Consider the following 13,281-nt stretch of genomic DNA (forward strand, 5'->3'; position numbering starts at 1 on the left):
AGAGTAAGCTGCTAAAGTACTGAGTACTTTGAGATTTAATGGGACTTCAGATTTCTTTAGATGTATAATTTTAAAGTTGGAAATCAGCAGTATTGGTTACCTTGCTACAACAGAGCTTGTTTTAGCTGTAACCTCTCTTGTCCCTGCTGAAGGTGACCACAAAAGCAGTAGTACTTGGCCTGATTGAACAGTACAGGCAGAAAGAACTAATGGTGCCAGCTTATTTCTGTAGCCTGCCTGCTTCAGACCTGACTCCTTGAAGACTTCTAGTTGCAGAGATCTGGTTTGCTGCATCCTTAAATGCTTGTGCGTGGTATGAAGAGTTTGCTTAGCCCAAGTTGTTTGAATAACAGCACTGTTGTACAACACAGAAGTGCCTGACCTGAGAAAGTGGGAACTGCTCATGAAAACCAAAATGCATCAGTGAAGCACAGATCCTCGTGGCACCATCTGCTGGGAGTGCAAAGGCTGCTTGGCATTTCCCACATGGAACTTCACAGCATTGCTTTACCTGCTACAGGTAAAGGCTTGCTGAAAGGCTTGGCCAGGTCCAGTTAATACATAACATGAAAGCTTGTATAATTAATATCCCTCAATAGGTACTCATTAAAAGACTTCTAAGTGAACTGACATAACTGCCAGACCAGTCTGTAGCTAGAGGATGGTACCACCAGAAGGAGGGCAAGACTGCAGCAGTTTCAGGCGGTTCTGGTTAGCCTGGGTAGCTGCTATGTATCTTTGCTGTGCTAAGTAAGTCCTACCCACTGGTAAGCACCAAAAAAATCTTCCTGCTGGTTTTGCAGTTTCTTCCTTATGGCCTTTGCATACAGTCATCATAGTCTGTCTGGGGTGGAGCTATGTCTGCAGCAACTTTACAAATGTGAACAGCTACAATGTCCTGAGTAGAGAAAAATGTGTCAGCTCTGTTTACAAGCAACCCAGCCAAAATTCAAGTGCTTATCAGATTAGCAAACTTTCTAACCACATCCCTTTTGATAATTTTGGCTGGGCCCAGAAGGGGGACATGCTTATTGCTTAGACTAAACTTAAGCAGGCAAGTATTGCTTCAAGATTTTTTTTTTCATATCCACGTTTTACTTGTCTACGACTTGCCTCTTAGGGGTAACCAAGTAGGGGCCCAACTTACTGCCAGTTGACCCAAAGGGCATGTAGCTGTAAATCAGGGGGATTTTTCCTGTGAACCTCTGCTTAGCTAAGTTACATCAAAATACTTAAAGTAGTTGGATCACCCTTGTACCCTGTGTGTACCCTCAACCCCAAGATAATTTTGCTTTTCTTGTCTAGATTGCCTTCTAGTCCAACTTGAAGGAACTGGGTAACACTACTTTACTTGAAAGCTGAGCTTTATTGAAAGTAACGAGGAGATTTGTACATCCTCACTTTGCTGTATTTTTTATTTCTTCCTTCTTAAGTTATTCAAGTCAGCAGCAGCAGTTTCCTGGAAAGCAGTTCTGAGGCCTAGGAGGATTACTTGCAGAAGGATGACTTCATGAATAGGCAGCTGGAAAAAAAAAAAAGGAAGGGTATCTGTATGCCATAAAAGCAAAACACCTTCTTCCATCCTTTTTCCTGATGTAGAATGATGGGTTGATTCCTGGTAGGAATGAAACATCTCTTGATCAGTGGCATGTGGCTGTCAGAAAGTCTAGATGGCTTGTACTTTCAGTTCTTCCATTCCAAAAATGGAGATCTACAACTTGCATTTTACAACCACTTGTTCTCAGGGTGAAACTACTGCAAAACTGAGAATATGGACTTCTGGCTTGCAATACCTCATTGCTCACTAGATTTCTTGTGTCTTAGCAAAATCCATGACAGTGCATCTTGACATGTAATATGCACTTAAAAGAGCAGCTGGAGTTATTACAAGCTATTATCTCTAAATGAATAAACCATTTAAAATGTAATTTTTCTTTACTCTTTGTGTTCTGGGAAACAAAAGCATACACAGCCCTGATGTGCAAGTTTTGAGCACATGATGCCATCCATTCACCTATGATGCCATCCATTTCAGGCTTCCATTTCAAGCACAATGTTTCCTAATTTGAAACTTTTTAACTTGCAAAGCAGACTTTGGTTTAGCATAATGAGTTTGGATGTACTAACTAAATCAAAACTTTAAGAGCTTCGGCTTTGTGATCTTGACCTTGAAGCAATGTGAAGAGTGGAGATAACATAGAACTAATCTAGATAAAGTATTCCAGTTTGTTCAGTCTGTCAAACTGCTAGCTCAAAAACATTACAATTTTTTTCAATGTTATCTGAACTCATTCAATTAAAATATAATAGATTCATGTGTTATATATGCATTTACATTATGAGGAGTCAATGTGAATAAATTGCCTTCCTGATAATTAATAAAGTTAGGCAGGGGATTTAAATCACTCCTCACAGAATCTACTTAGGCTACACAGGAAGGTTTAGAGGATAATTTTGAGTCTAGTCCCTTGCTAGCTTGATCATACCATTTTACATCATGATGTTAGGTTATGACAAGCTAAGACATGTTTTTTCTAATATTTTTAAATATTCATTTTTCTATTAATTTTGTATATCCTTAGTGATTCCAGGATTTCTTAAGGACTGCTTAAGATGCATCCCAATGAAATAGGCCTGCTAAAACATCAGTATGCCCTGTTCTCCTCCTGTCTGTGCAGGTTTATGTTCTTCTCAATCATGGAGACAGCTCATGGACCTCTGATATTTCTGCTGTTTAGACTGAAAAATACAATAATAAATACAGTTGAGCAGCTTTTTTTGTCCCTGCTGTTGTGCTGTGCTCTCCTTTGGAAAAGCAGCTGTCCTGTAGGCTAATTCAACTAAGATGACATCAGTTCTGGTCGCTTTTTAAACATCATCTCCTAAGGGCACAGGAGCAGGCAATTCCAAATGTTGGAAGTCAAGCAGGTGAGGCAGAAGGCCAGCTTGGCTGAAAATGAATCTTCTCTTGGAAATAAAGCAAAAAAGGGAGGTCTATGCCCAGTGGAAGCAAGGTGAGGTGATATGGGAAGAATTCAGAGATGCTGCTTGCTTCTAGAGGGAGAAAATTCGTGCAGCCAAAGCTCAGTTGGAGTTGCAGCTGGTCAGAAATGTGGGTGACAATAAAAAGAGTTTTTTCAAATACATTAATGGCAATAGTCAGTATAGAAACATCATTGGCCTGTTACAGGATGTGGATGGTCACCTCACAAACAGGGACAGAGACAAGGCAGAGGTGTTTAACTCTTTATTTGCCTCTGTCTTCAACACAGATGATGGACCAAGGGGGTCTCAGTGCCCTGAGCTGGAGGACCATGACTGCAAGAATTATCAACTCCCAGTCAAGTCTGAAATTGTGTGAGATCTGCTACTCCAGCTGGATCTCTACAAATCTATGGGGCCTGATGGGATTCATCCTAGAGTCCTTAAAGAACTGGCTGATGTCATTGCAAAACCTCTCTCAATGATTTTTGAGAGGTCTTGGGAATCTGGAGAGGTCCCAGCTGACTGGAAGCTGGAACCCAGAAACTACAGGCCTGTCAGTCTCCCATCAGTGCCTGGTAAAGTTATGGAGAAGATTAATCTGGGAGTTACGGAAAAACGCATGAAAGACAAGGCTGTCATTGGTCACAGCCAGCACAGCTTCATGAAAGCAAAGTTCTGTTTATCAAACCTGATTTCCTTTTATGACAAGGTAGCCCACCTAGCTGATCAAGGGAAGCCAGTTGATGTAATCTTTTTGGATTTCAGTAAAGCTTTCAATACTGTCTCTCAAAGAATCCTTCTGGACAAAATGTCCAGCACACAGCTGGATAAACACATCATGTGGTGGGTGAGCAATTAGTTCATGGATTGAGCACAGAGGGTAACAGTGAATGGGGGAACATCTGGGGGAACATCAGGCTGGTGACCTGTCACTAGTGGGATTCCACAGGGCTCCATCTTGGGCCCTGTGCTCTTCAACATCATCATAAATGACTTGGACACAGGACTGGAAGGGATACTAAGCAAGTTTGTAGAAGAAGAAAACTCAGAGGAGCTATTGCCTCCCTTGAAGGTAGGGAGGCCCTGCAGAGAGACCTCAACAAATTAGAGGACTGGGCAATCACCAAACACATGATGTTCAGTAAGAGAAAGTGCTGGATTCTGCACTCGGGACAGGGCAACCCCGGATGTTTGTACAGACTGGGGAATGAGATGCTGGAAAGCAGTGTCACAGAAAGGGACCTGGGGCTCCTGGTTGATGGTAAGTTGAATATGAGTCAGCAGTGCCCTGGCAGCCAGGAGGGCCATGTCCTGGGGGGCATCAGGCACAGCATCGCCAGCCAATTGAAGGAGGGGATTGTCCCGCTCTGCTCTGCACTTGGGTGGTCTCACCTTGAATATTGTGTGCAGTTTTGGGCACCACGATATACGAAAGATATAAAGCTGTTAGAGAGTGTCCAAAGGAGAACAACGAAGATGGTGAAGGGTCTTGAGGGGAAGCCGTATGAGGAGTGGCTGAGGTCACTTGGTCTGTTGAGCCTGGAGAAGAGGAGACTGAGGGAAGACCTCATTGCAGTTACAACTTCCTCGTGAGAGCAAGAGGAGGTTCAGGCACTGATCTCTGTGGTGACCAGCAACAGGAGCTATGGGAATGGCCTGAAGTTGTGTTGGGGAGGTTTAGGTTGGATATTAGAAAAAAGTTTTTCACCCAGGGGCTTGTTGAGCACTGGAACAGGCTTCCCAGGAAAGTGTTCACAGCACCAAGCCTGCCAGAGTTCAAGTGTTTGGACAATGCTCTCAGGCTTATGGTATGCCTCTTGGGGATGGCCCTGTGCAGGGCCAGCAGCTGGACTTGATAATCCTTGTAGGTCCCTTCCAACTCTGCATGTTCTGTGATTCTGTGAACGTGAAGCGTAACTACATGGTGGTTATCTCTATGTAATGGGTTTGTGGTATTATACATATATATATATTCGTATATATATATGTATGTAATGGCAATGTTGTGGTAGTGGAGGGGGGCTACAGAGGTGGCTTCTCTGAGAAGCTGCCAGAAGCTTCCCCTATGCTGGACAGTGTCAATGCCAGCCAGCTCCAAGACAGACCTGCTGCTGGCCAAGGCTGAGCACATCAGTGACAGTGGTGATGCCTTTGGGACAAAACAGTTAAGAGGGGAAGAAAAGTTATTGTGCAGAAGTAATTGCAGCCAGAGAAGAACTGAGTGAAAATATGTGAGTGAAACAGCCCTGCAGACACCAAAGTCAGTGAAGGGGGGGGGGCAAAAGGTCCTCTATGTGCCTGAACTGAGATTCCTCTGTAGCCTGTGGCTAAGACCGTGGTGAGGAAGGCTGTCCCTTTGCAGCCCATGCAGGACCCCATGCTAGAACAGGTGGATGGCCAAAGGAGGCTGTGACCCCATGGGAAGCCCATGCTGGAGCAGGCTCCTGGCAGGACCTGTGGACTCATGGGGTGGGAGCCCATGCTAGAGCCAGTTTGCTGTGACTTGTGACCCTACAGGGGACCGTACTGGAGCAGCCTGTGGGAGAGACTGCACCCCATGGGAGGGACCCACACTACAGCAAGTCATGCAGAACTGCAGCCTGTGGGACAGACTCACACTGGAGAAGTTTGTGGAAGACTGTCTTCTGTGGGAGGAACCTCATGCTGGAGCAGGGAAAGGACTCCTCTCCCTGAGGAGGAAGCAGAGGCAGAAACAACATGTGATGACCTGACCATAACCGCCGTTCCCCATCTCCTTGCACCTCTGGGGTAAAGTAGGTAGAGAACTGGTAATAAAGTTAAGCCTGGGAAGGAGGGAGAGGTGGGAGGAAGGCGCTTTACAGATTTGTTTTATTTCTCATTATCCTGTTTTGATTTCATTGATAATAAACTACACTAATTTCTTCAAGTCGAGTCTGTTTTCCCCATGACAGTATCTGGTGACTGATCCCTCCCTGCCCTTATCTCAGCCCATAAGCCTTTCATTATATTTTCTCTCCACTGTCCAGGTGAGGAACGGAGTGACAGAGCAGCTTTGGTGGGCACCTGGAATCCAGCCAGGGTCAACCCACCGCACTATTGCGACAAATTTGATCCACAGCACAAAATGCTGAAATATTCAACACTGAAATATGGTCACTTACTAGATACTCAAGAAAATCTTCTTATAGAGACATTTCTTCTATTAGATGTTGCTTAGGAATCTGTGTGCCCTACAGTCGTCAATCACAATGCACCGGTCTGTACTGAAAGAGCCTTAATAAAGTTTAGGTGCTCATAAGCAATGTGTATGAATGGTATTTAAGGAAGGATCCTTTGAAGGCTGCTGTTACTGCCTATGTATATGTAAATAAAAACATGCATAAAAATGTTAAATGTATTCGTGTAAAGGTGAATCTTTGGAGGACTGTTTCCTTGCTATTTTTGACAGAGTAAGTAAATGGAATTGCAAATATGAGCTGTTAATATATGCAAAATTGTAGCCAATTCCTAATTCCAAGGTAGATGCTAAGATATATGATGAAATTGAATATGACATTTCTGAAGTACTTAATGGATCTAATGTTGATGTAGTGAATAGTAAAGGAGTCAAGGTTAGACTTAAGAATAAATGCTGTATTGCCTTGGACCATTTTAAATGCTAGTAGGGAGAATTCTGGGATGCTGCTGCTTAATTTCCAGAGTCCTTATTAAACTCTTCCTTAGACTTGCAGAAAGCAACAATAGAACTAAACTAACTAAAGTGCTAAAGTAGTACAACAGCTGCAAAAGACTTTTGAAAGCTAGAGTGCTGGAAAGCATTTATTTATTTATAAATATGCCTTTGATAAGGTGTTGGTTTAGACTATCTTGCTGTATTAGTAATGGGTTGATATCTTTTTCTCTTCCATTATCAACTGTTTAGTGCTGCATTATTAGAAACCTTTTAAATGCAAAAATTATGGGGGTTTTGATGGATTTTTAATAGTGCATGCAGAGTACAGAATACCTGCCCTTCGCCTGCCTCATGTATTCTCTGCTATTATTGCTGTCTCTGCTCCCCCACTCCCATTTTCCCCAATCATTCGCATGGCAGAACTAATCCTGCAAGGGGGAGTTTTCTGGAAATCTTACCAGGCTTTCATTTTATAAAGTGATAGTTACATGTTGACTGGATTGAGCCTCTTTTTGTATAAAGACTAGTTCTAATTCTAACACAGAAACTGCTAACAGGTAACGACCTTCAATTTTACTCTGTAGTTGCTGCTGCAACAGTTTTCAGTTTTTGGAAGTTGGCATTACAGTGTAATAACACTAAATGGAATGGAAGAATGTAACTTTTTTTTTTTTCCCCAAATTCCTCTCCATTAACCTCTTTACTATTTGAGTGAACAGCAACCAGTGAAAATTTGGGCAGAAGAGCAGCTGTATCTACAAATCCACTGAAACATACTACTTTTTAATTTGTGGAAATGCCAGACGTTAAAGGCATCAGACAAAAGGCACTTCTAAATGGTTCAAGACATATCTCTTTAGGTTTTTTTATGGTGTTGAACACTTAGCTGGAGGACTCTAGTTGAAAGCTACAAGAATACAATATAAATTCAAAATACAGTATAGTCTGCATGTCATTTTCAGGAATCAGTTGTCAAACAGAGAATCAATAAAACAAAAGGAAATTATTTATTTCTGCACAGCTTTGAATCTTGTTAGTATTTCCAAAATATCCTGTAATGCATTGCCAACTATATCCTAAATTTTTGTACAGGGAGACACAGTGCTGCTTGTGATTATTTTAAGGCAGTTTTAATTCTGATCAGATGGATTCAGAAATAAAAATCAAGAAGGGGGAATACTGCATCAGGAGCTCAGGCATGCAGGGGTTACCAATTCTGTTGTCTGGCAAGAGAATTTCATTATAAAGATGTGAATAAAGATAACTTGAATGCTAAGAGACTTGGGAGAAACATAGGTAGAGAGTAGGTCTCAGAAATAAAGGGCTTTATGAGGGAGATATAAGTGAATGTATAAAGATATGTTCCTAGAGTATGGAGCGCTAGAATTCATTAGCTTCTAGGCTTTAGTCTGCTAATGTTCCTTTGCACTGAACTGGAAATGATATTTTAATGGTTATGACTTTAAAGTTTGTAGAGCTGCACTTAATTGTTGGAAGTTTTACTTGGAGTTGTCTGACACTCATAGGTGAAATTTAAATAACTTGAGGCCAGTTCAGAAATAATTTTAAGTTCATAGGAGTTTTGGGGAAGGGATTTGAGAAATGGGTAATAAAATATTGTTTTTAACTGCAGTTAAGTGCATGCATTGATGGGTAAAATAGAAATACACTAAAAAGTAGCAAACATATCTGAGGTGTTTTTTCCCATGGAAATTTACTGAGTATTAAATTAAGAGATAACAATGCTGTATTACACTTCCCACTCTGTGAAAGTGTTCCTATAGGATATGACAGGTAATTGAGTCATCAACATAAAATATTAATAATTAAGATGATACATTCCACTTCTTAATGTGTTGTAGTTCCACGTCTATCTACTTGGAAATATGACACAGATTTACTGGGACACAGCAATCACCTTGAAGCTGTGCTCAGTAACAGCTGATTAGCATTATCTGTTCCAAATGTAAAATAAGTTCAGCTTCTCTGACCTCATTAGAGGGAACTGAGAATGCCTCAGTAATAAATGCTCCTCTAGCTGCTTCCAATAATTTGATTCATATGAAAAAATGTTTTAATGACACAAACCCTGCCACTAATAGGCCAGCAGTCCTTAAGGATGTGGAAGAAAGATTCTGAAAATAATTAGACTTAGCACTAAAATTACAAGGGGGTTTGAAGAGGAAAATATTATTTTTTTCAATAGCATACAGCCTGTAATACATCAGTCTTTTCACCCAGTTATGTTTAGAAAGTAAGGCTAATGTATCCAGAAGTTCTTAGTAATCTGTTCATTAGATATATGCACCTGTTTTCTTTTGAGTTTGAATAACTAGAGTCTATGCCTACCAAAAATAATTATCGTTAATGAGTCTTTTTTCCATTGCTGAATATAAGTATTTGGGGTGACAAAACTCCAAAGTGGTCTATGAACCTGAAAGCTGCTTTAAGTTTGGATCTAAATCAAAAGAAGAGGATATAGTGAATTCAAATGAAACTTGTTTGCTTTATCATAGAGCAAGATGGTAAATTTTAATTTCACACACTTCGCGTAAGATTATAATGCAAAAATACAGATTGCAACTAGTCTGTTCCAAATGTAATTTTATCTGTGTTGATAGAAATTAATATGCCATCCTGAGTCCTTTAAATGTATCAAGTTAATCTGCAAGTCAAAACTAACAAACAGCAAAATGGTATTAATGGTATAAAGGCCTCTTTTGTAGTCTCTGAATTGGGAGAACTGGTTACTCCAGGAAAGGCAGGTATATTGGCAAATGATACATAAATGTATAAGCTTGGCCTGTTACTCATTTTTCACAGATGTATTATTATTCAGAGAGTTTTCAAGATGGCAGGAGCAAAGAGTGACTTAGATCTTACTATTAGCGAAGGAAGACACCAAATACCAAAAAGCCTGCTCCCTAAACCCCTTACTTCAGTACTTGAAATGGCACATGTCACCTGGATAACATTCATTTATCTTTCAGTTTAAAGATCAAAAATTCTCTTTATGTTTTCACAGTGCTCTGAATTTGAGAGCTTGATCCTGCTAAATCTGTTAGTCGGTTTAGGGCCCAATTACTAGTCACAGGAACAAATGAAAACTCCAGATAAGATGACACCATGCTGAGATAATTCAAAAGGAATCAGTCACACTACTTCAGGCTGACATTTTTTATTTTTTTTTTTACTTGAAATGTGGCTCTTTGAAAACTGAGGAAAAAAAGGACCCTCTTTTTTTTCCTTTTCTTTCAGAGTTTACCTAAAGCCTCAACTGTGTGAGTTGCATTATTTTTCTCTCTTCCGAGGTAAAAAAGAGCAAGTCTAGGTAGATAAAAGAAATGTTTACTTGTATCTGGGAAGGCTGCACACAGATGAAGGATCCAACATCTCTGACACCTTTGTATTCAGCTAAGATCTCTCACAAGGTGCTAAATGGATGGTTTTGACTCCTTAAATCTATCATGTTCCAGAGTTATTTTTTTCTATATGAGTTCTTCATGTAATTACTGCTCTGGAAATGGACGTATCTGTTGCCTCTAGCAATATTTTCAGTAAAAACGTTTTCTTTACCCCAGTAGTGAATGATCAGATAGGTGGAAGCAGACTTGCTGCAAGTGGAGAAACTAAGGCTGACATTATAAACATATTTGTACTTCTTGAAATGTGACAGAAAAACTGGGTCCATTTCCCAATGCCATTGTCTTTGGTCCCAGTTTTCTTGTGCTAAATTACCTGCGTGTATGGTTGTGTATGCTCCTCAGGTAGCTTTTTGTTGTGGGAATCTACTTGCCCAGCCAGTTTCCCTGTAGGAATCAACATGAAAACAAATTATCCTCAACTCTATAGCCTTAATGAGGGAAGGCACCATGGGAAAGTAAGGGGACATCAGAATATGGCTTTTTCATTCCTTTTCTGTAATATAAGATATTGGCTTGTGGCATAAGAAATAAATTAAAAAAAATCTAAACAAAAAGAATGTATTCTGATAAGGAGGCATAGCAAAAGACACAGGTAATTGTGGGTTTTCCACATGGATAAAGAAGAAGTGAAAAAAATACTGGGTCTAAATTTTCAGTGTTTCTTTATGGGCAGTTTCTATGTAATTGCATGCCATGGATTCAGATTTACAGTTGAACTGGATCTTAAAGGTCTTTTCTGACCTAAATGATTCTGTCATTAAAGGCACCATCAGCTGTACCATTGACTATGTCTTTCCAGCATATAAGAAACAACGAATACAATGTGGTACAAATAACTGAGAAACAAAAGCAATCATTGTGTCAGACTGGTGTGGTTTGTGCTTAAGGGTCAGATTTTGAAAACCTGGTTAGGCTGCCTTCCTGCTACTAGGGAGGGCTTCGGATGATGATCAGTTTGGAATGAGCCTTGGAGGGGAACTTGGAGCCCTGCAGTGGGGAGCAGTGCCTGTAGCAATGTATCAGATATGGGTCCATGCTATCAGGAGGCTCTGCAAGCCAAGGCAGCGAGCTGAGGGCTGTCCTAATGCTCAACTAGGCAGGGTATGCAAAGCCCAGCACCTTCTCTCAGAGGTAGGTGATGATAACCTTGTATTTAGGGGCCTGATCAGGAAACTCTTATTAAAAATGGATGAAACTAAGGCCAGTGATAGTGTTGCTCATCTGCAGCGCGAAGAGTCTTGTTGCTCAAGCATGCATCCAGGCAATGTATATCCAAGATGCAATTCCTTCCCCAGTCTTCCCATTTCCTATCTTGTAGGAAAGGGTGCATAGATTGCTGCAAATGGGGAGAAGATACTTTTCTACCTGGCCAAGCTGTGCTCCTGTTGAAGACTGGCTTCCAGGAAGGAACATGTGGTGAAACTGTTTCTCTAACAGCTGTTTGTGCATTTGATCTTTCATAGCTGATGACCTAAATGCATTTTTAAATATTATCATGGGATTTCCCCTGTTTCTCTATTTTAGTTCACAGGAGAACTTAATTCCCTCTGAAGTGCAGTGAGTGAGGGAATACAAACTTTATGCATCTTCATGACTTATCTCAAATATTTAACCCAAAACTTCATAATTTAAAGAAGGATTTAGACAGTTGGAGTGTGGGATTAATGGCTTATATCCAAACCAGTGATTTGCAGAACTGTCATTTTCTTAGACGTTAAGAGCTACCAAAAAAAAAAAAATAGTTCTAAATGTTTGGTTTCCTATAATAATAAAAATGAAAAGCCATCATTGCCTTTTAAGTCATGTCAAGGCACATGCTACAGTTCTGTTGAAAGACCTTAGAATACATGAGAAACTTCTCAGCTCGAAAACACTGTAACAAAGAGAGCAAAAATACTTGTCTGTAGGGAAAGTATTTTAAGTCTAAACCCTTATAACATAGATAGGGAACTATTTTCCAAACAAATTGTAATCAGGTTTATAGCAGCTCAATCGGAGAGCCTGATCCAGTACTTGTGGATCCATCTCAGCTGTTAGTAGGCTCAGTGCCTATGTGCAGGTGTTTAATTAAGATGTCCAGATAGAAACTAGTTTTCTAACCAAAGGCGCCAGTCTTGTAATTATCTGTCTTTCTGTTTTTGTGGAGTCGCTATCACATTTTCCACAAAACTTTCACCACATGCAGAGCCTCAGTTCAATGGGCATCTGCTCTGGGCTCTTGAGGCAGGTGCTTTACCCTTGTTATAGTCAGTGGCACTTTGATAGGAGAGATGAGCTATGAAATATCTCACACTCCTCCCTAAGGAGGTCACTATCACAAAGACTTCGCAATGGTAACATCTGTTGGCATGAGATGCAACACTATTGCGAGTGTGTATATATATATATATTCATATATATGTATAAACAGTGGGTTCTTTCATTTTTAAGCTATTTAAAAGCAACTTGTATTCGTCAAGAGAAGAACCTATCTGCTTGCTTTGGCCTTCTCCCAAATACACTTCAATGACAGGAGGACTGCAACGGAAAAATACTCCCAAGCCTTTCTTCAGAGGCTGCAGCTCTGAGACACCCAGCTCAGATGCAGAAGCCAGCGAAGTGTCAAACTGAGTTAACTTTGTAGTACTCCAGACACGTGCCTTGAAGGACACCATGCATACCACCACCTCAGCGACTCATGCCCTGCCTCTGCCAATTCCTGGACCTCACAGAAAGTTGGGAGGAGGCAGTATGAAGAGCTGCATAAACAAAGTACTGCATGGTTAGTGTCAGCTTCACCCTGTGAACTCAAAAAGTCAGTCTCTGATGGGCCTGGGAATAACTATGAGTTATCAACTGGATAAAAACCTCACCTGCAAGGAGAGCATTAATCACCCTAAGGGAACACTGATGCTATCTCGCTGAGCAAAGCCACCTAAAGGATATCAAGAGGGGAATAACCTCTTGCCATTGTTTCAGTGTGATTAATATCTGAAGATGTTTTTGCTTAATCATTAACCAAAATGAATTTACAATGTTGCTCTTGGAAAATTAAGATAGTCTCCTATCCTAGCACTTAGGGCAGTGTACCGGAAAAGGTACTGGACAAGAACTTGTTTGTTTCTCTTACCACTTAAAGCCTGCGTGCTTGGAGCTCTGGGTACAGGGAGCTTGCTTCATGAGCCACCATGTGGTGACAAGGCTCCATGTTACTGTTCTTCCTTTACAGAGTATCTC

This window comes from Manacus vitellinus, unplaced genomic scaffold (genome assembly GCF_001715985.3).
Source record: "Manacus vitellinus isolate BGI_N305 unplaced genomic scaffold, ASM171598v3 scaffold_17_pilon, whole genome shotgun sequence".
NCBI lineage: Eukaryota > Metazoa > Chordata > Aves > Passeriformes > Pipridae > Manacus > Manacus vitellinus.